This window comes from Piliocolobus tephrosceles, chromosome 9 (assembly GCF_002776525.5).
Source record: "Piliocolobus tephrosceles isolate RC106 chromosome 9, ASM277652v3, whole genome shotgun sequence".
Classification (NCBI taxonomy): domain Eukaryota; kingdom Metazoa; phylum Chordata; class Mammalia; order Primates; family Cercopithecidae; genus Piliocolobus; species Piliocolobus tephrosceles.
The window spans coordinates 1,842,312-1,866,241 of NC_045442.1; the positions used below are offsets into that span (position 1 = coordinate 1,842,312).

General features: G+C 46.5%; 1 pseudogene across 1 annotated transcript; it reads left to right on the forward strand.

The window, feature by feature from the left end:
• Window positions 1–16,779: 16,779 nt before the first annotated feature.
• On the forward strand, window positions 16,780–17,314 carry LOC111522054 (annotated as a pseudogene). The gene has a single exon (XR_002725143.2). The product of XR_002725143.2 is annotated as a 60S acidic ribosomal protein P1 pseudogene (transcript).
• The last annotated feature ends 6,616 nt before the right edge of the window (window positions 17,315–23,930 follow it).

Consider the following 23,930-nt stretch of genomic DNA (forward strand, 5'->3'; position numbering starts at 1 on the left):
CAACGGAGCGTGAATCTCAGATGCGGACGAGCCCTCCAGACACTGTGGACTCTGCTCACGCCGACCATCACCAGGGCGAGCACGGGAGCTGCAGACGGACAGCACGGCAGTGCAGCAAGGGGTTTGGGGTGCCGAGGAATGCGCCATCCGTGACACGCACATGAGCCACAAGGCACAGGGCAGGCAGTGCCCAGGAGACCGGCTTGATGAGGACTCATGAATGCACCCATGAGTTGCGCATTGACACAATCAGGACATGCATTAAAGCACTGGGCATCTTACACATACGCAGAGCTGCATTTGACCAGGAAAATTACGAGTCCTGAGCCTGCCAGTCGGGGAAAACCCACGGCACATCCGAGAGAGGTTGAGTTTGCACCCAAGGCCTCCCCACACCCCTGTGGAGAGAGCTCCCTCTGCTGGACGTGGCGCTGCAGCGGGCTTTGCTGTCGATTTCAGAGCGGGACTGCGCCTTCATACTTTCCTCGGGGAAGCCGTTAAATTAACAGCACAGATTGCCTATCTTTTATTTCGGGGTCTCTGAGGAGGTAATAAAAGCAATTGATTTCCCAGTCATCATCTGAAGGCGGCAGAAGTGCTTTGGGTTGACCTCTGGTAAGTCGTTTCACGGCAGGAGGTTTCCGTGTGGAAGACAGAGCTTTACGGCTGACAGATGTCTTTCCACCTCTGGTGAATCACCACAGTGAACCTCAGCGTCACTGACGAGGAGGCTGGCCTGGTCGGGGCTCTGCTCCACTCTGTCCCTGTCGGGCTGTTTACTCAGCGTTGAGCCTCTGGATTTGGGCTTCAATACCACCACGTGATGTAGAGGACACCGAGAAATCAGGCAGGCCCGAGCAGTCTTCAGAGCCACCTCCTGTGATTCAGGGGCGTCCTGGGGTGACAGTCCATGTCTCTGCAGCTCCCGTGACCTCACAAGGCCGTGAGCATTTAACTTGCATTCTTTCTGGGCTAAATGGTTTACGGAGAAGAAAGGATGGATCTGATGATTCCTTTCCACAGAAATCCAATGTGTAGGGTGAGGAGGGGATGGAGGAGGGTCAGAGACCCCTGTTAGACCCCACAGGAAGGGGACACATGGACCCACCAGGTCCAGGCTGCAGCTCCCCGCGGGTCATGTCTGACAGATGCCCAGGCTGTGTGGGGAGGAGAAAGGATGAAGACACAGGCCCCGGGGCCTCCCCCACCCACTGGGCCTCTCGCAGTGATCCTGGTAGGCTGAGCTGCTGGCAGGGGCTGAGGGAAAGGTCAGGGGCCACAGAGTCTTCTCCCCCGGGGCAGACGGGGCATGAGCCTCCAGGTGACCCTGCAGAGATGCACATCACCCATTAAAAACAAACAGCACAGGCCGGGCGCGGTGGCTCAAGCCTGTAATCCCAGCACTTTGGGAGGCCGAGACGGGCGGATCACGAGGTCAGGAGATCGAGACCATCCTGGCTAATACGATGAAACCCTGTCTCTACCAAAAAATACAAAAAATTAGCCGGGCGACGAGGCGGGCGCCTGTAGTCCCAGCTACTCAGGAGGCTGAGGCAGGAGAATGGCGTGAACCCGGGAGGCGGAGCTTGCAGTGAGCTGAGAACCGGCCATTGCACTCCAGCCTGGGCGGCAGAGCAAGACTCCGTCTCAGGAAGAAAAAAAAAAACAAACAGCACTCAGACGGGGACATGAGCTGGCCCTTCGTGCCTGGGTGTCAATGTCATTGGTTAGAGAACTGGAACCACACCTGGAAAACCCCGGGAAAGAGGAACTTCTCTCGGGTGGCGCAGGGCGTTTCCGGAGCGGAAGATCCAGGGCCTGGGGGGCACATGGGCTCTAGTGGCTGGAGGGGCAGGGGGGGCGGGGGGAGGGTGACTTACGGGGTGGATGTCACCCAAGATCAACCAACCACTCCAGGTAAAAGACCCAAGAGGTCGGAGGGAGGCCTAGCACCACGGACCTCTGGAATCCCGGAGGCTCAGCCCAGGGACTGCCCGTCCCACCACAGGCCTGGCGGCCAGCTGTCACCCCCACCACCGCTGTGGAAAATCGCAGGTGTGGTGAGACTTTAGTCACCCATAAACATCAGCCCTGGGACAGAGAATGTCACCAAGTCCAGTTCACAGTTGAAGAATCAGACGCAGAAACACTGTCTGGGGTCACATGATCAGGTGACCCAGCTCTGCCTGACCCAAGGCCACCAGGTCATGTCCCTCACATGGCACGTGGTCAAGCTGCTGGCGGGGCTCCAGGTAGGGTACCCCCCACACATGGCCCAGGTTAATGCTTCCAGCATGGCACAGGGCCCCTTTCAGAGGCAGAGTCAGACCCAACGCACGTGAAGAACATAAGCATCGACTCAGGGTCAGTCTGAGGTCCAACCAGGTGTGCCAGGCCCCAAGGCCCAGGGGCAGCCCCGCACTCTACTGGCCCACGTCCACCCTCGGTCCCGGAAAACAGCCTCAAACAAAGACACAGCACATGGGCCTTCCACACAGACTAAGGACGCTGGTGTTACCCGAGAGCGCCAGTGGTTCAGAGAAGGGGTTGGGTGAAGGTGAGGCCAGAGCAAAGTTGGATGTGTTTCCAGACACTGGAGACAGAGATGGGGGAAAATGGGCAGCCACACAGGCAGATGCCAGGGCGAGGAGCAGCGCCCAGGTCTGGATGTAGGACGGATGCAGGACGGACCCAGAGCTGGAGCCCCCACCAGGCTTCTGTTCGAGGCTGTGGAAGGCATTAGCCACTCTCATCTCGTTTCTGTCCTGATTCTGCAGCTCTGAGTAAAGCAGGAGCCCCTTCCCCTCTGAGCCACTCTTGGGGACACTAGGTAGCCTCACAGGCGTTAGGGTGGCCACTGCCCGGCCCTGACAACCTGGCCTCTGCGAGGGGACAGCTGCTCAGAAGGGACCAGAGAGGTGGCAGCACACGGGCCAGGCCTTCAGGACCAGGTCTTCCTCGCGAGCCCTCACCTTCCTCATGAGCCCCCACCTCAGCCGCCAGCTTCAATCCGCCTGGGCTAGATCCCCCACTCCTGACTTGGAGAAAGAGAAAACTGCCCCACTCGCTGGAAGCTGCCCACGGGCCGGCCTGGGGCACGGGCTGAGGGAATTTCTCCCTGACCTTAAGACGGGGCCCCAAGTCTCATGTGGTCACACCCAGTATCACGGGATGGCCCACCTTCCCCCTGCCTTCCCCATGGCTCTGCTTTCCAAACAGACCCCTCGGTTTGAGAATGGAATCTTTCTGCGCGTTCCCGGGAAGAACTGCATCGGCACACCACTGACTTTCGAAGGAAGAACTGCATCGGCACACCACTGGCTTTCGAAGCATTTCTTGCCAAGAATGGCAGAATTCCATTTGGAGGCTGAAACCATCGAGACTGAGGGGCTCTGCCCAGGTGCTTTCCTTTCATTACAGCGATCAACAAGACATGCGGCTCCAAATCAAACGGAGGAGGCTTGCCTCGGGGTAAATGGACCACAAGCTTAGAAACCCAGTGATTTTCACTAAATCTCCTAAAAGACAGATGGAGAATTATTAAGGACTTGGTTTAGAACCTTTGTTTCTAACTGTATGTGTTTCAATGAAGGTGATTTATGTTCATCTTGTATAAACCCCTAATCACTTGCAGGAAACAGATTTGAAGTTGTTAGCAGTGGAATTTGGTGGGGAGGGAGGGAATGAAAAGATGCTTTCAGATAAATAAAAGCGTCACTGAGTCTGGCCCCTGCAGAGCCACACCTGCTGGGGGAGTTAGGATTCAAAGGGAACCGGGAACTCCCTCTTTCTCTCCCCAGCTCACAGTGCCCTGCTGCGAGGCAGACAGCCCTTTGGAAGTTTTTATTTATTTATTTTATTTTTACATTTTTATTTATTTATTTATTTTGAGACAGTCTCACTATGTCACCCAGGCTGGAGTGCAATGGCGCGATCTCAGCTCACTGCAACCTCCACCTCCCAGGTTCAAGCGATTCTCCTGCTCAGGCTCCTGAGAAGCTGGGATTACAGGCACCCACCACCATGCCTGGCTGATTTTAGTATTTTTAGTAGAGATGGGGTTTCAACATGTTGGCCAGGCTGGTCTTGATCTCCTGACCTCAGCTGACCCGCCCACCTCAGCCTCCCAAAGTGCTGGGATTACAGGTGTGAGCCACCGTGCCTGGCTGGGAGGTATTTTTTTAAATGGTTCCCAAACCCAGCTGAGTATAAGAACACCCTGAGGAGGTTTACTGAGTATGGCCTGTCTCTCCAGGAGGACGAAGTGCCCAGGACTTCACCCGCAGCTCCTGATCACAAGACCAGTGACGCAAATCCAGCTCTGAGAGAGGAGCGCTGGGGTAGAGAGCCTGCTTCCTCACTGCAAACACCCCTGGTGTGGCCGGAGGTCACGGTGAAGACTACATCCAGGATGGGAGAAGCCCAGTGGGGGTTCCGGGGGCTCTGGCAGTCACTCAGCACCCAGGAGAAGAGCAACGCCACTAAGCTGGCCTCGCAGTGATACCTAGAAGGGCCCTTATGGGACGTCCACACTCTGATCTGCAGTGGCCACTCCGATGGATGCTAAAGATGCTTCAAGATGGAGAAGAGGCCGTTTCATCCCACAACAACCCACGCAGTCCTCTGGAAGTGCCATGAGGGACTTTCTGAAAAGAAGCATGGGATCACCCACAAAATCTCTGCAATGACTTCAACACATTCACTTTGTTTTTTCTTTTTTTTTTTTTTTTTTTTTAGGTTGAGTCTCGCTCTGTCGCCCAGGCTGGAACGCAGTGGCCGGATCTCAGCTCACTGCAAGCTCCACCTCCTGGGTTTACGCCATTCTCCTGCCTCAGCCTCCCGAGTAGCTGGGACTACAGGCGCCCGCCACCTCGCCTGGCTAGATTTTTTTTGTATTTTTTGGTAGAGACGGGGTTTCCCGGTGTTAGCCAGGATGGTCTCGATCTCCTGACCTCGTGATCTGCCCGTCTTGGCCTCCCAAAGTGCTGGGATTACAGGCTTGAGCCACCGTGCCCGGCCAACACGTTCACATTTTTATCAATAAATGTTTAGACGGTGACAGTGAGCCATCAGTCCTCATCTGCAGAACTGAATCTATCACATTTCACTTTTTATTGAAAGGTGATCTTGGCCGGGCACAGTGGCTGAGGCCTGTAATCCCAGCACTTTAGGAGGCCAAGGTGGGAGGATCACTTGAACCCAGGAGTCTAAGACCAGCCTAGACAACAGAGGGAGACCCCATCTCTGCAACAAATAAATTAGGCAGGTGGGCGCCTGTGGTCCCAGCTCCCTGGGAGGCTAAGGTGGGAGGATCGCTTGGGCCTGGGAGGTCAAGGCTGCAGTGAGCTGTGACCATGTCACTGTACTCCAACCCGGACAACAGAGGAAGACCTTGTCTCCAAGAAAAAAAAAAAAAGAAAAAGAAAGAAGAAAAAGAAGGAAGGAAAGAAGGGAAGGGAAGGGAAGGAAGCGGATTGCTCCTGCAGGAACTGGGAGACACCCCAAATACTGTGAGTGCCCAAGCTATGGAAGTGGGAAAGGGGGACCGTGCACCACCAAACACACACCCCCACTGCGGAACCTGAAGGTCTAGATCACGGGAGAAGATTCTGAGCTCACCTGGAGCTGAGCCGAGCGAAATACAGGGGCAGAGGAAGCAGCGGGAAGCCTGTTGGCTCTCTGGGTTCCCTGGGAAGCCGTTTCTGCCTTACCTCAGAGGGGTCCTTGGGGAGGGCAGCCAGAGGCACTGGGGAAAGGCCACAGGGAGAAGGAAACCTCCAGCTGAACTTTGTAACAATTCCAACCTAAGGAGAAGCCTCCTGGCCAGAACTCGGGGGAGGGCGTGAATCCAGTGTACAGACTCCAGGGGTGGAGGAAGGATGAAAGCTCCGCTTTCACAGCTGGGAGGCAGGTAGCCTGGGGCGAGTTCTCAGCCCTGCTTGCCCACTGCCTGGAAAGAGACTCAAGGCTGCTGTGGGGGCCCAGTGGGAGTGAGACCAGCCCTTTGATTTGTGTGGGAGCTGGGTGAGGCCTGTGCTGCTGGCTTTCCCCCACTTCCTTGACAACCTGCATGACTCAGCAGAGGCAGCCATAATTCTCCTAGGTACACAACTCCATTAACCTGGGAATCTCACCCCCATGCCCCACAGTGGCCGCAGCAAGACCTGCCCAAGAGAGTCTGAGCTCAGACACTAGCTCCGCCCCAACCTGATGGTCCCTCCCCATCCAGCCTGGTAGCTGAAGACAAAGGGCATATACTCTTAGGAGTTCTAGGGCCCCACTCACCATGGGTTCCTCTCCATGCTGCCACAGTGGATGCTCTCTGGAAAGCTCCACCTCCCAGCAGAAGGCCAACCAGCACAAAAATACAGCATTAGACCACCAAAGCTAAGGCCATTGCATCCCCTGACACCTCTACCAGAATAGGTGCTGGTATCCATGGCTGAGAGGCTCACAGATGGTTCACATCACAGCTCTTTGGGCAGACAACCCCCAGTACCAGCCCAGAGCCTGGTAGACTTGCTGGGTGGCTGGACCCAGAAAAGAGATAACAATCACTACAGCTCACCTCTTGGGAAGCCACATCCATGGGAAAAGGGGCAGAGCACTACATCAAGGGAACGCCCCATGAGACAAAAGAATCTGAACAACAGCCTTCAGCCCTAAACTTACCCTCTGACAGAACCTACCCAAATGAGAGCGAACCAGAAAACCAACTCTGGAAATATGACAAAATAAGGTTCTTTAACCCCTCCCACCCCCAAAATCACACTAGCTCACCACAGTGGATCCAAACCAAGCAGAAATCCCTGATAAACCTAAAAAAGAATTCAGAAGGTCAATTATTAAGTTAACCAAGGAGGTACCAGAGAAAGGCAAAGGCCAATTTAAGAAAATCAAGAAAATGATACAAGTCAGGAGTTCAAGACCAGCCTGGGCAACATGGTGAACCCCATGTGAACCTACTAAAAACATACAAATTAGCCGGGCATGGTGGCAGGCACCTGTGGTCACAGCAACTTGGGAGGCTGAGGCAAGAGAATTGTTTGAACCTGGGAGGCAGAGGTTGCAGTGAGCTGAGATCATACCACTGCACTCCAGCCTGGGTGATTGAGTAAGACTCCATCTCAAAACAACAACAACAAAACAAACAAACAAAAAAATAAGAAATGAGGGGAGAAATATTCAGTGCAATTGAATAAAAAACACTCAAGACTTCAGGAAACAATGGATGCACTTAGAGAAATGCAAAATGCTCTGGAAAGTCTCAGCAATAGAATCAAACAAGCAGAAGAAAGAACTTCAGAGCCTGAAGACAAGGTTTTTGAATTAACCCAATCCAACAAAGACAAAGAAAAAAGAACAAGATGATATGAACAAAGCCTCCAAGAAGTCTGGGATTATGTTAAATGGCCAAACCTAAGAATAATTGGTGTTCCTGAGGAAGAAGAGAAATCTAAAAGTTTGGAAAACATATTTGGGGGAACAATCAAGGAAAACTTCCCCAGCCTTGCTAAAGACCTAGACATCCAGACACAAGAAGCTCCAAGAACACCTGGGAGATTCATCCACAAAAGATCAATGCCTAGGCACATTGTCATCAGGTTATCCAAAGTTAAGATGAAGAAAAGAATCTTAAGGGCTGTGAGGCAAAAGCACCAGGTAACCTATAAAGGAAAACCTATCAGATTAACAGCAGATTTCTCAGCAGAAACCCTACAAGCTAGAAGGGATTGGGGCCCTATTGTCAGCCTCCTTAAAACAATTACCAGCCAAGAATTTTGTATCCATTGAAACTAAGCTTCATAAATGAAAGAAAGATAGTCTTTTCCAAACAAATGCTGAGAGAATTTGCCACTACCAAGCCAGCACTACAAGAACTGCTAAAAAGAGCTCTAAATCTTGAAACAAATCCTGGAAAGACATTAAAGAACCTCTTTAAAGCATAATCTCGCAGGACCTATAAAACAAAAACACAATTAAAAAAAAAAAAGTCAAGCTATACAGACAACAAATAGCATGATGAATGAAACAGCACCTCGCATCTCAATACTAACGTTGAATGTAAATTGCCTAAAGGCTTCACTTAAAAGATACAGAACTGCAGAATGGATAAGAATTCACCAACCAAGTATCTGCTGCTTTCAAGAGACCCACCTAACACATAAGGACTCACATAAGCTTAAGGTAAAGGGGTGGAAAAAGGCATTCCATGGAAGTGGACCCCAAAAGGGAGAAGGAATAGTTATTCTTATATCAGACAAAACAAACTTTAAAGCAACAGCAATTTAAAAAGGCAAAGAGGGACATTATATAACAATAAAAGGCCTTGTCCAACAGGAAAATGTCACAACCCTAATTATATATGCACCTAACACTGGAGCTCCCGAATTTATAAAACAATTACAACTAGACCTAAACAAAGAAATAGACAGCAACACAATAATAGTGGGGAACTTCAATACTCCACTGATGGCACTAGACAGGTAATCAGGACAGAAAGTCAACAAAGAAACAATGGATTTAAACTATACCATGGAACAAATGGACTTAATGGATATTTACAGAACATTCCACCCCACAACTGCAGGATACACATTCAACAGCACGTGGGACTTTCTCCAAGATGGACCACATGATAGGCCACAAAACAAGCCTCAATAAATTTAAGAAAACTAAAATTGTATTAAGTACTCTTTCAGACCACAGTGGAATAAAACTGGAAATCAACTCCAAAAGGAACCTTCAAAACCATGCAAATACATGGAAATTAAATAACCTGCTCCTGAATGATCACTGCGTCAACAATGAAATCAAAATGAAAATTTAAAAATTCTTCAAACTGAACAACAATAGTGATCGATAAAAACCTCTGGGATACAGCAAACGCAGTGCTAAAAGTAAAGTTCATAGCCCTAAACACCTACATCAAAAAATCTGCAAGAGCACAAACAATCTAAGGTCATACCTCAAGAAGCTAGTGAAACAAGAACAAACCAAACCCAAACCCAGTAGAAGAAAGGAAATAACCAAGATCAGAGCAGAACTAAATGAAATTGAAACAAAAAATAAATACAAAGGATAAATGAAACGAAAACCTGGTTCTTTGAAAAGAGAAATAAGGCCGGGTGCAGTGGCTCACACCTGTAATCCCAGCCCTTTGGGAGGCCGAGGCAGGTGGATCACGAGGTCAGGATTTCAAGACCAGCCTGACCAATATGATGAAACCCCATCTCTACTAAAAATAAAAAATTAGTCAGGCATGTTAGCATGTGCTGGTAATCCCAGCTACTCGGGAGGCTGAGGCAGAAGAATTGCTTGAACCCAGGAGGCAGAGGTTGCAGTGAGCCAAGATTGCACCACTGCACTCCAGCCTGGGCAACCATCTCAAAAAAAAAAAAAAAAAAAAGAAAAAGAAATAAAATTGATAGACCATTAGTAAGATTAACCAAGAAAAGAAGAGAGGAAATCCAAATAAGCTCAATTAGAAATGAAACAGAAGATATTACAATTGACATCACAGAAATACAAAAGATCATTCGAGGCTACTAAAAACACCCTTACATGCATAAACTAGAAAACCTAGCAGAGATGGATAAATTCCTGGAAAGACACAACCCTCCTGCTTAAATCAGGAAGAACTAGATACTCTGAACAGACCAATAACAAGCAGCAAGACTGAAACGGTAATAAAAGAATTACCAACCAAAAAATTCAGGACTAGATGGATTCACAGCTGAATTCTACCAGACATTCAAAGAAAAATTGGTACCAATCCTGTTGACACTATTCCACAAGATAGAGAAAGAGGGAATTCTCTCTAAATCATTCTATGAAGCAAGTATCACCCTAACACCAAAACAAGGAAAGGACATAACCAAAAAAGAAAACTAGACCAATATCCTTGATGAACATAGATGCTAAAATCCTTAACAAAATACTAGCTAACTGAATTCAACAACATATCAAAAAGTCCACCATGATCAAGTGGGTTTCATACCAGGGATGTAAGGATGGTTTAACATATGCAGGTCAATAAATGTGATACACCACATAAACAGAATTAAAAACAAAAATCACATGACCATCTTAATAGATGCAGAAAAAGTATTCGACAAAATCCAGCATCCCTTTATAATTAAAACTCTCAGCAAGATTGGCATACAAGGGACATAACTCAATGTAATAAAAGCCATCTATAACAAACCCACAGCCAACATCATACTGAATGGGGAAAAGCTGAAAGCATTCCCTCTGAGAACTGGAACAAGACAAGGACACCCACTCTCACCACTTCTCTTCAACATAGTACTGGAAGTCCCAGCTAGAGCAATCAGACAAGAGAAGGAAATAAAGGGCATCCAAATTGGTAAAGAGGAAGTCAAATTGTCGCTGTTTGCTGATGATATGATTGTATACCTAGAGAGCCCTAAAGACCTCTCCAAAAAGCTGCTAGAACTGATAAAAGAATTCAGCAAAGTTTCCGGATACAAAATTAATGTACACAAATCAGTAGCACTCCTTATACACCAACGGCAACCAAGCTGAGAATCAAATCAAGAACCCAACCCCTTTTACAATAGCTGCAAAATAAATAAAATACTTAGGAATACACCTAACCAAGGAGGTGAAAGACCTCTACAAGGAAAACTATAAAACACTGCTGAAAGAAACCATAGATAACACAAACGAGTGGAAACACATCCCATGCTTGTGGATGGGTAGAATCAATATTGTGAAAATGCCCATACTGCCAAAAGCAATCTACAAATTCAGAGGAATTCCCATCAAAATACCACCATCATTCTTCACAGAACTAGAGAAAACAATCCTAAAATTCACATGAAATCAAAAAAGAGCCCACATAGCCAAGCAAAACTAAGCAAAAAGAACAAATCTGAAAGAATCACATTACCTGATTTCAAGCTATACTATAAGGCCATAGTCACCAAAACAGCATGGTACTGATATAAAAATAGGCATATAGGCCAATGGAACAGAACAGAGAACAGAATAGAGAACTTTGGGTTCAAATACACCCAAATACTTACAGCCAACTGATCTTTGACGAAACAAACAAAAACAAAGTGGGCAAAGGACACCCTTTTAACAAATGGTGCTGGGATACCTGGCTAACCACATGTAAGAGAATGAAACTGGATCCTCATCTCTTACCCTATATAAAGATCAACTCAAGATGGATTAAGGACTTAAATCTAAGACCTGAAACTATAAGAATTCTAGAAGATAACATCAGAAAAACTCTTCTGGACATTGGCTTAGGCAAGAATTTCATGACCAAGAACTCAAAAGCAAATGCAATAAAAACAAAGATCAAAGATAAATAGCGGGGACTTAATTAAACTAAAGAGTTTTTGCACAGCAAAAGGAAGAGTCAGTGGACTGAAGAGACAACTCAGAGAATGGGAGAAAAATCTTCACAATTTATACATCTGACAAAGGACTAATATCCAGAATCTACAATGAACTCAAACAAATTAGCAAGAAAAAAAACACAATCCCACCAAAGAGTGGGCTAAGAACATGAATAGACAATTCTTGAAGATACACAGAATGGCCAACAAACATATGAAAAAATGCTCAACATCACTAGTGATCAGGGAAATGCAAATAAAAACCACAGTGCGATACCCCCTTACTCCTGCAAGAACAGCCATAATAAAAACATCAGAAAAGAACTGATGTTGGCGTGGATACAGTGAACAGGGAACACCTCTACGCTGCTGGTGGGAATGTAAACCAGTACAACCACTATGGAAAACAGTGTGGAGACGCCTTAAAGAACTAGAAGTAGACCTACCATTTGATCCAGCAATCCCACTACTGGGCACTGACCCAGAGGAAAAGAAGTCAGTATACAAAAAACATACTTGTACATGCATGTTTACAGCAGCACAATTCGCAACTGCAAAAATGTGGAACCAGCCCAAATGCCCATCAATCAACAAGTGAATAAAGAAACTGTGGTGTATATATATATGATGGAATACTACTCAGCCACAAAAAGGAATGAATTATTAGCCGGGCACGGTGGCTCAAGCCTGTAATCCCAGCACTTTGGGAGGCTGAGACGGGCGGATCATGAGGTCAGGAGATTGAGACCATCCTGGCTAACACGGTGAAACCCCGTCTCTACTAAAAAATACAAAAAACTAGCCGGGTGACGAGGCGGGCTTCTGTAGTCCCAGCTACTCGGGAGGCTGAGGCAGGAGAATGGCGTGAACCTGGGAGGCGGAGCTTGCAGTGAGCTGAGATCCGGCCACTGCACTCCAGCCTGGGTGACAGAGCAAGACTCAGTCTCAAAAAAAAAAAAAGGAATGAATTAATGGCATTCACAGCAACCTGGAGGAGATTGGAGACTGTTACTCCAAATGAAGTAACTTAGGAATGGAAAACGAAACACTGTATGTTCTCACTCGTAGGTGGAGCTAAGCTACAAGGAGGCATAAGAATGACACAATGGACTTTGGGGACTCGGGGGAAAGGGTGGGAAGAGGGTGAGGGATAAAAGGTTACAAATTGGGTACAGTGTATACTGCTCGAGTGATGGGTGCACCAAAAATCTCACAAATCACCACTAAAGAACTTACCCATGTAATCAAACACCACCTGTTCCCCAGTAACCTTCAGAAATAAAAAATTTAAAACATAGTAATTTAAAAATTATTTAAAGAGAAGCAAAAACAAAAAAAAATTCATTGCCTCCCCCCCCCCCCCAACACACAAAACAAACAATGCCCAATGTCTGGCATCTAATCAAGAATGGCCAGGTTGGGTTTGGTCAATGGGAAGCAAAATAATAAAAATTAAATTTAAAAAATTGCCAAGCATGCAATGAGCAGAGAGACCTGGGACTCACAATGAGGAGGGTAAACCTGACCCACAGAGACAAACGCAGACATGATACAGATGACAGAATTCGTAGGCAGAGACAGGAAAACAGTCAGATAAATAAAATCCCTGTGTGCAAGAAAGCAGAGGAAGACAGTGGCCGATTAAGAAGAGACATGCAAAGATTTTAAAAGACCCAAATCAACGAAGCCGATGAGGACTGCTCTGTAGAGAAGCGACGTGTGGTTCTCTGTGTGCTGCTGCTCCTGTGCCTCAGGAAAGGGTCATGTCTCCCCCCGAGACTCCTCGGAAAGGCCGGTTGGCTCAGCAGAACCACAAACCCAAGCAATGAGGCTTGCTCATTTCTGCAGCTAGACCTGTGCTGTATATAAAAGAACAGGAGGCCAAGAATAACAGAGGCAACTGTGACGATGAAGGCAGAACCGGAGGCCTCACACTACCCGTATCCAGACCTCTCCAAGGGCACTTTAGTAAAGATGCAGGCACTGGGACAAGAACAGACAAGACTCAGAGGATTCACTCCAGAGCTCAGGAGCCGACCGACATGTGAGCAGTCGCTGGTCTGTGATGCAGGTAACACTGCGAGGCACCGGGCAAAGGCAGTCTTTTTTCTCAATGGTGCTGAGTTAACTGGACATTCACACAGAAAAATATCGCTTGCTCCTACCATAGACAAAAAATCATTTTCCAATGGATTGCAGATAACAATGTGAAAGGTAAAACAATAATCTTATAGAAGTAAACATAGGAGAAATAAATCCTGGGTTTACAAATAAGTGTGAGTTCACATATAAAATGATTTTTGACAAGGGTACTAAGACAACTCAATGGGGAATGATAGTCTTTTCCATAAATGATGTTGGGAAACTAGATGCCCACATGCAAAAGAATGAAGTTGGACCCTTCCCTTACACCCTTTGCAAAAGTTAACTTAAAATGGATCAAAGACCTAAACATAAGACCTTAAAGTACAAAACTTGAGAAAAAACAACTAAGGCAAAAGCTTCACGACATTTTAAGGATGATCACTTGAGTATGACATCAGTGCAGAGGCAATAAGAGTAAAAACAGATAAATTGGACCATGGCAAAATTTAAAACTTTTGTGCATCACAGGGCATAATCAACAGGCTGAAAGCACAACCTGTGGGATGGGAGAAAATATTTGCAAATCATATCTCATAAGGGGTTCATGGCCAGGATAAAGAATTTCTATAACTTTGCCAGGCACAGTGGCTCTTGCCTGTAATCCCAGCACTTTGGGAGGCGGAGGTGGGCAGACTGCTTGAGGTTGGGAATTTGAGACCAGCCTGGCCAACATGGTGAAACTTGTCACTACTAGAAAAAAAAAATGAGTTGGGCATGGTGGCATGTGCCTGTAGTCCCAGCTACTCAGAAGGCTGAGACAGGAGAATCGCTTGAACTTGGGAGGCAGCAGTTGCAGTGAGCTGAGATTGTACCACTGCACTCCAGCCTGGGGCGACAGAGACAGCCTCCATTAAAAAAAAAAAAAAAAATCCTATAACTTGATAGCAAGAAAATAAATAATCTGATCTCAAAATTAGGAAAGGATTTGAATACACATTTCTCCAAAGAAGATATACAAATGGCCAATAAGGACATAAAAAGGTGTTCAACATCACAAATTGTCAGGAAAGTGCAAATCAAAACCACTATGCAATACCACCTCACACCCATTAGGCTGGCTATGATCAAAAACCAAAAATAATTATTAGTAAGGGTGTAGAGAAACCGGAACCTTGGTTCACTGTTGGCAGAAATGTCAAATGGTGCAGCCACTGTGGAAAACAGTATGATGGATCCTCAAAAACAATCTTTTTGAGTGGGGTCTCACACTGTTGCACAGGCTGGAGTGCAGTGGTGATCATAGCTCACTGCAGCTCCAACTCCTGGGCTCAAGCAATTCTCCTGCATCAGCCTCCTGAGTAGCTGGGATTACAGGTGTGAGCCACCATGCCCTCAAAATGTTAAAAACGGAATTGAAAACAGGGTCTGGAAGAGACATTTGTCTACCTGTGTTCATAGCAGCAGTATTCACCATGGCCTAGAGGCAGACACCACCCACCCAAATGTTCTTTGACAGATGAATGGATAAGCAAGATGTGGTCTGCACACAAGATGGAACACGATTCAGCCTGAAGAAGGAAGAAAATTCTGATATGTGCCACAACACGGAGGCATGAGGTCTTTGGAACAAACTCATAGAAACAGAAGATGGAAGGTGGCTGCCGGGGCTGGAGGAGGGGAAGTGAGGAGCTGTTAATGGGGACAGAGTTTCGGTTTTACAAGATGAAAAAGTTCTGGACATTGGCTTCACAATAATGTGAATATACGTAACACTACTGAAGTGTACACTTAAAAATGGCTAAGATGGTAAAAGTTATGTCGTGTCTCTTTTACCACAGTTAAAATTTAAAAACTGGTGGCATATTCACGTTTCACGTCCCAATCTTGATTCTTTTATATGTAAATAGTGTCACTCCTGGCTCATTTCCATTTTGGTATCCCTGCAGCCAACTGCTGGCATGTGTGTGTAAACAAACAACTTTTAATCCTCAAAAAAAAAACGAAAACAAAAATGCATGCACTCCAGTGCTACAGCTGAATTCTGCTGACAACCCAAAGTGCAGGAGCTGAGACCCGGGAAAGGCAGTGGGGCCAGCGCCTGGAGCGAGCCCCATCCCAGACTTAGTACCCAGTCCAGCAAACGGACCCTCTAATGAGGGGAACTCTATGCGAATTTGTCATGGCAGCAAGAGAAAACAAATGCAGATCCCACCACCAGAAGCAGGGCTACCGGGGTCCACAGACCCTGGCGCTGTGGGGCTGGGCTGTCCACGTCCAGGCCAGGTGTCCATGTTGTGGGGGCCACCGTAAGCTAGGCCCAGGCCTCCTCTGCCTCAGCAGCTGGCTGTGGGGTCTCCTGAAAGCCGCAGGTGCCAGGAGAGAGGGTGTCGGCGCAGGAGTGGACATTCAGGTCGCTCCCACGTGCTGCTTATCTGAGCCTTCAGGGCCACCCAGCCCTGTGCCTGCTGAACGCCACGGCCTGTGCAGTCAGACAACACCGGCTCGTGACGGGCAGCTCAGGACGCACGGCAGCCACGGCCCCTCATCCAGCCCCTCCTAGGCCTGGCAGCCAGCACAGTGGCAGCACGACAGAAGAGGAACACACGCGGGGGAGGTTCTGGCTGCCAGGCCAAGGGAGCAGCTTCAAATGGGCCTGGGGAGAAAGCGGCAAACTTTGTTTCAAACAGAAAAACAATTCTCTAGTCCAAATAATGCGGTTTTTACCCAACTGGAAAAGAAATCCCAAAACCTCATGAGTGACCAGATGATTGAGCAGGAGGAGCACATGGCCAGAAACAGGACACCCCACACGGAGAAGGACCTCGTGCTCGGCGGGAAAGGGGGCGTGTTATGTGCGGGGAAGGGGCTGCTGGGCTGCTGGCTGTGAGGAAAAATGAATCTATGGATCACTGCCTTTCTACCTTCAAATTGTAAATGGATTAAAGGGAATTCAAGGTGAAAAACGTCAAAGCATTAAAACCACTGAGAAAAAGCAAAAGTGAGCATTTTTCAAATCTCCGGAGAGGAGAGGCCTTTCTAGGCTTAAAAAAGATAAAAGGAATATACAAAAGGAAAAACACATCGATCCCACCAAATGAAATACTTCCACATCTTTATTATAAACACGTGATACAACTGAGAGACTAGAAACCAGTCCAAATAACCTTCGCAGTAAATACAACAAAAAGTATCTTTACTATATCAGGAGGTTGTGAAATTTGATAACAAAACCAATAAGATCTCCCTAGATAAACTGGTAACTATCAAAAGAGGGAATTTACAAACAAGGTAACAAAAGCGTTTTTATAAAAACACAAGAGGCCTTTCCTCAGCTGCCGCGAAGGTGCTCGGTTCTTCCGAGGAAGCTAAGGCCGCGTTGGGGTGAGGCCCTCACTTCTTCCGGCGACTAGCACCGCGTCCGGCAGCGCCAGCCCCACACTTGCCAGCGCTATGGCCTCCGTCTCCGAGCTCGCCTGCATCTACTTGGCCCTCATTCTGCACGACGATGAGGTGACCGTCACGGAGGATAAGATCAATGCCCTCATTAAAGCAGCCGGTGTGAATGTTGAACCTTTTTGGCCTGGCTTGTTTGCAAAGGCCCTGGCCAATGTCAACATTGGGAGCCTCATCTGCAATGTAGGGGCTGGTGGACCTGCTCCAGCAGCTGGTGCTGCACCAGCAGGAGGTCCTGCCCCCTCCACTGCTGCTGCGCCAGCTGAGGAGAAGAAAGTGGAAGCAAAGAAAGAAGAATCCGAGGAATCTGATGATGACATGGGCTTTGGTCTTTTTGACTAAATCTCTTTTATAACGTGTTCAATAAAAAGCTGAACTTAAAAAAAAAAAAAAAAAAAAAACACACAAGAGGCTGGGTGAGGTGGGTCACACCTATAATCCTAGCACTTTGGGAGGCCAAGACAGGCAGATCACCTGAGGCCAGGAGTTCGAGACCAGCCTGGCCAACATAGCAAAACCCCATCTCTACTAAAAATACAAAAATCAGCCAAGTGTGGTGGCACATGCCTGTAGTCTCAGCTATTCAGGAGGCTGAGGCAGGAGAATCTCTTGAACCTGGGAGGTGGAGGTTGCAGTGAGCTGAGACCATGCCATTGTACTTCAGCCTGGGTGACACAGTGAGACTCCACCTCAAAAAAAAAACCAAAAACTTAGCTGGGCATGGTTGCGGGCACCTGTAATCCCAGCTACTCTGGAGGCTGAAGCAGGAGAATCGCTTGAACCCAGGAGGTGGAGGTTGCAGTGAGCTGAGATTGTGCTATTGCACTCCAGCCAGGGCAACAAGGGTGAAACTCTGTCTCAAAAAATAAATAAATAAAAACAAGAAAACCACCTCCGCTTAAGATGTAGAAAATCACAAGAGAATGTTGCTCCCATCCTGGAAACAAAGCCACCCCATCTACAGACTCGTGTCTTTCCTGGAGTCCACTGATGAGCTCCGGGCCCCCCGAGGGGCTGAATTCCAAATGGTGACAAACCCTCAAATGGCCCAGGTTCCCCACATCGGCCGGGCACAGGAGACGTGGGTGAGGACTCCTTGGGCCCCCTGTGGCCCGGTGTGCCCTTCAGAAGAGCTGCGACCAAGTTCCCAGAGAGGGGATGGCACCAGGCACCCACAAGAAAGGCTGAGAGAGGGCAGAAGACAGGAAGCGGCCCCAGGTGCAGGTACCGGACACCCCCTGCCCAGAACCCTCTTTCGGACAAAGCCAATGGGGGAAGCACAGCAAGCTCTCTCCCCAGGTCACCGGGAGGGGAGGAAGCAGAGGCCCCCTTCTTCCTGGATCGACCTCTTCTAGGCTAAGCATGGAAGCAAAAACCTTTTGCTCCTGAGTGAGGAGAGGAAGCCACGTGGGCAGAAGTTGGTTGCCGCTTGGGGAAGAGCAGAAAACTCTCACGTGCTGGGGTGGAGGCGGAAGGTGGAGCAGCTGTCTGAAGACGATGTGGCTACCACAGACCTGGGGCCACCACAGGCCAGCCCTCACGCCATCAGTTCCAGGGTCACCGCAGGCCAGCTCTCACACTGCTGTCAGGTCCGGGGCCACCACAGGCCAGCCCTCAATCAGTCAGACCCGGGGACACTGCAGGCCAGTCCTCCTGCGGTCAGACCCAGGGTTGCTGCAGGCCTGTCCCCATGCCATCAGACCTGGGGCCCCACAGCCCAGCCCTCACACCATTGGACCCGGGGCCACCGTGGTCCAACCATCCACCACAGGTGTAAACCCAAGAGAACAGAAACACAAGGCCACACAAAAACACACACAGGTACGTTCACAGCAATGTGATTCACAATTGGCCAAAAAGTGGAAATGACCCAAACATTAGTCAACTCGTGAATGGGTGAAAAAAACGCGGTCTATCCACGCGATAGGATATTATTCCAGCCACGAAGAGGAATGAAACCCTGATGCACGCGACAACATGGACGAACTCAGAAAACCCCACGCTAAGTGAAAGCAGCCAGACACAAAAGGCCACAGAGTGTATTATTCCATTTATGTGACATGCCCAGAAGAGGCGAATTTACAGAGGAAGAAGGGAGATGCGTGGCTGCCAGGGACTGGGGGCAGGGAGGGTGGGGAGTGACTGCTCAAGGGTCCAGAGTTCCTTCTGGGGGCGATGAAATGTTCTGCATTTGTGGTGATGGTTGTGCAACTCTGTAAATGCACTAAAATCCTGCGAATGCACACTTGAGTGGAGAAACTGTGTGGTATGTGAGTTATATTTTATTAAAACTGTTACCAAAAAAACAAAAAAGGAGAAGTAAACGTTTCTAGACAGACACAAGTTGAAAGGAGTTGTGGCCCACAGACCTACATTACAAAAACTGTTAAGGAAGTTCTTCAGAGGATGAGATGTTGTCAAATGGAAACTGAATTTACATAAAGAAATGAAGCATTCTCAAAACAGTAAAAAATGAGGGTATATAAAAAGACTTTTTTATTTTTATTCATTTGGAAGGATAAGAGATTATGCACAGAAAAACTAGCAACAAGGCATTGGAGGGTTCCTACATATATAGAAGTAAAGTATCTGAGGCAGGGCGCAGTAGATTACAGGCATGAGCACTTTGGGAGGCCAAGGCGGGCAGATCACCTGAGGTCAGGAGTTCAAGACCAGCCTGGCTAATGTGGCAAAACCCTGTCTCTACTAAAAATACATAAATTAGCCCAGTGTGGTGGTGCATGCCTGTAATCCCAGCTACTCTAGAGGCTGAGATAGAAGGATCACCTGAACCCAGGAGGCAGAGTTTGCAGTGAGCCAAGATCACACCACTGCATTCCAGCCTTGGTGACCGAGTGAGGCTGTCTTTAAATTAAAAAAAAAAAAAGTGAAGTATATGAAAACAATAGCCAAAAAAAAAAAAAAAAAAAAATTGAAAAACTTAAAGGGAGCATTATTTCTTTAAGAAGGACTGTGAAAAACTGTAAATTTATTTGAAAACCCTAAAGCAAACACTAAAAATTCAGTTAAAAGAGAGGTATAATCCATACTACCCAAAGCAATCTACAGATTCAATGCCCTCTATCAAATTACCAACATCATTTTTCACAAAATTAGAAAAAACAACCCTAAAATTAATATGGAGCTCAAATGGCCAAGGGAATCCTAAGCAAAAAGAACAAAGCTGGAGGCATCATATTACCTGATTTCAAATTATACTACAAAGCTACAGTAACCAAAACAGCATGGTACTAGTACAAAATAGACACATAGATCAATGGAACAGAATGGAGAATCTAGAAATAAAACCACATACCTACAACCAGCTGATCTTCAACAAAGTCAACAAAAATATGCACTGGGGAAATGACACCCTTTTCAATAAATGGTGCTGGGAAAAATGGATAGCCATAATTCGGAAGAATGAAACTGGACCCATACCTCTCACCATATGCAAAAATTAACTCAAGATAGATTAAAGACCTAAAAGTAAGACCTAAAACTATAACAATCCTAGAAGAAAACTTAGGAAAAACTCTTCTGGACATTGGCCTAGGCAAAGAATTCACGACTAAGTCTGCAAAAGCAAACTCAACTAAAACAAAAATAGAAAAATGGGACTTAAACTAAAATGTTTCTGCACAGCAAAAGAAACAATCAACAGAGTAGACAGACAATCTAAAGGATCAGAGCAAATATCTGTAAACTATGTATGCAACAAAGGCTAATATCCAGAATCTACAAGGAACCCCAAGAACTCAACCAGAAGAAAACCCCATTAAAAAGTGGGCAAAGGCTAGATATAAACACATTATTCAAAAGACAAACGGCCAATAAACATATGAAAAAATGTGCAACATCAGTAATCATCAGAGAAATGCAAATCAAAACCACAATGAGATACTATCTCACACCAGTCGGAATGACTATTATTAAAAAGTCAAAAAATGGGGCCAAGTGCCATGGCTCATGCCTGTAATCCCAGCACTTTGGGAGGCCGAGGTGGATGGATCACTTGAGGCCAGGACTTCGAGACCAGCCTGACCAACATAGTAAAACCCCATCTCCACTAAAAATATAAAAATTAGCTGGGCATGGTGGCACATGCCTGTAATCCTAGCTATTCAGGAGGCTGAGGCAGGAGAATTGCTTGAACCCGGGAGGCAGAGGTTGCAATGAGCTGAGATCGCGCCCCCACACTCCAGCCTGGGTGGCAGAGCCAGACTGTCTCAAAAACAAACAAACAAACAAACAGTCAAAAAATAGCAGATGTTGGTGAAGGTGCAGACAAAAGGGAACTCTTATACACCGCTGGTGGGAATGTAAATTAGTGCAGCCTCTATGGAAAACCGTATGGAGATTTCTCAAAGGACTAAAAATAGAACTGCCATTTGATCCAGTAATCTCAACATTGGGTATCTACCCAATGGGAAAGAAATCATTATATAAAAAAGATATCAGCTCCCATATGTTTCTTGCACTACTATTCACAATAGTAAAGATAGGCCAGGGTGGTGGCTCACGCCTGTAATCCTCGCACTTTGGAAGGCCAAGGCAAGTGGATTGCTTGAGCCCAGGAGTTCAAGACCAGCCGGGGCAATATGGGTAAAACCCAGTCTCTACAAAAGAGACAAAAAGAAAAAAAAAAAAAAAGGCCAATTGTGGTGGTGCACACCTATAGTCCAAGCTACTTAGAAGACTGAGGTAGGAGAATCACTGAGCCCAGGAGGTCAAGGCTGAAGTGAGCTGAGACTGTGTCACTGCACTCCTGCCTGGGCAACAGAGCAAGACCCTGTCTCAAAAAAAAAAAAAAAAAAAAAAAGTAAAGATAGAAAATCTAAGTGTTCTTCAGGGGAGGATTAAAGAAATTGTGCCCTACATACACCCACGGACTACTACTCAACCACAAAAAAGAATGAAATCATGTCTTTTGCAGAAACATGAATAGAACTAGAGGCTATTATCCTGAACGAAATAACTCAGAAACAGAAAGTCAAACACATGTTCTCACAAGTGGGAGCTAAACACATGGACACACAGAGTGGAACATACACTGGAGACTATAAAAGGTGGAAGGGTGGGAGGGGTGAGGGTTGAAAAATTAGCTATTGGATGCAGTGTTCACTGTTCAGGTAATGGGGACACCGAAAGCCCAGCTATCACCACTGCACAACATACATACGTAAGAAATCTACATATGTACCCTAAATATATACAAATAAAAATTTTAAAAAGAGAGGTATAATGAATAGAGGCCAGTAATGGAGATAAAATAGGATCATAATAATCCAAAGAAGGCAAGAAGAGATAATACCAATAGAAAATAAAGAGCAGAAAGCTATATCTAAATCCAACCGCATCACTAAATATTAAATGTAAATGGACTAAACAGCATAGTTGAAAGGCAGATATTTTCAGATTAAAGTTTTATTTATTTATTTATTTGAGACAGGCTGTTGATCTATCAACCACGCTGGAGTGCTATGGTGCGATCACAGCTCACTGCAGCCTTGAACTCCTGGGATCAAGTGATCCTCCAGCCTCAGCCTCCCAAGTAGCTGGGAATATACCACACTACAGTTAATTTTTTAATTTTTTGTAGATACAGGGTTTCACTATGTCACCCAGGCTGGTCTCAAATTCCTGAGCTCCTGTGATCCTCCCACCACAGCCTCCCAAAATGCTGGGATTACAGGTATGAGACACAGCACCCAGCCTAAACTTAAAAAGGCCAGAATCTACTTTGTGCTCTCTGCAAGAAACCCACTTTAGGCTGGGTACAGTGGTCCATGCCTGAAATCCCAGCACTTTGGGAGGCTAAGGCAGGCGGAACCCTGTTTCTACTTAAAATATAAAAATTAGTCAGGCATAGTGGTGCATGCCTGTAATCCCAGCTACTCGAGAAGCTGAGGCAGGAGAATCACTTGAACCCGGGAGGTGGAGGTTGCAGTGAGCCGAGATCGTGCCATTGCACTCCAGCCTGGGCGACAGAAGTAAAACTCCGTCTCGGAAAAAAAAAAAAAGAGAGAGAGAGAAACCCACTTTAAATATAAAGGCATAGACAGGTTAAAAAGAAAATGCAGGCCGGACGCGGTGGCTCATGCCTGTAATCCCAGCACTTTGGGAGGCCGAGGCGGGCGGATCACGAGGTCAGGAGATCGAGGCCATCCTGGCTAACACAGTGAAACCCCTTCTCTACTAACAAATGCAAAAAAATTAGCCGGGCGAGGTGGTGGGCGCCTGTAGTCCCAGCTCCTTGGGACGCTGAGGCAGGAGAATGGCATGAACCCGGGATGCAGAGCTTGCAGTGAGCCGAGACTGAGCCACTGCACTCCAGCCTGGGTGACAGAGCAAGACTTCATCTCAAAAAACAAAAAATTAGTTAATTATTTTAAAAATATGAAATAAAATGCAAAAAGTTATACAGGGATAACAAAGGACATACATAATGATACAGGAGCCAATACATTGAGAAGACATGCCAATCTTAAATCTGTATGTACCCAAAATACATAAAACGAAAACTAATAGAAACAGAAGTAGAAACAGGGATATTCACAGTCGTATTGGAGACTTCAACACTCATCTCTCAGTAAGAGATAAAAGCAGTAAGGATATTAAATTGTAAAGTAAAGGATAAAATTGGTAAGGATATTCACTTCCTAGGATTGAAAAAGAAGCAAGAGAACATTTGTAAGGACATAGAAGATTTCAACACCACCATCAGCCAAGTCGATCAAATTGACATCTGTAGGATATACCACCCAACAATAACAGAATATGTAGTATTTTGATGTGCACATAAAACATTCATCAAAATAGACTATTTGCTGGGTAATAAAACAAATCTCAACAAAGTTAAAATAATTGAGATTATCAAAGTATGTTCTTTGATCAAAAACAAATTGAACGAGAAATATGTAATAGAAAGATATCAAGAAAAAAATGAAACATCTGGATTAAAACACACACATACACACACACACTTTTAAATGACCCATAGGTGAAAGAAGAAAT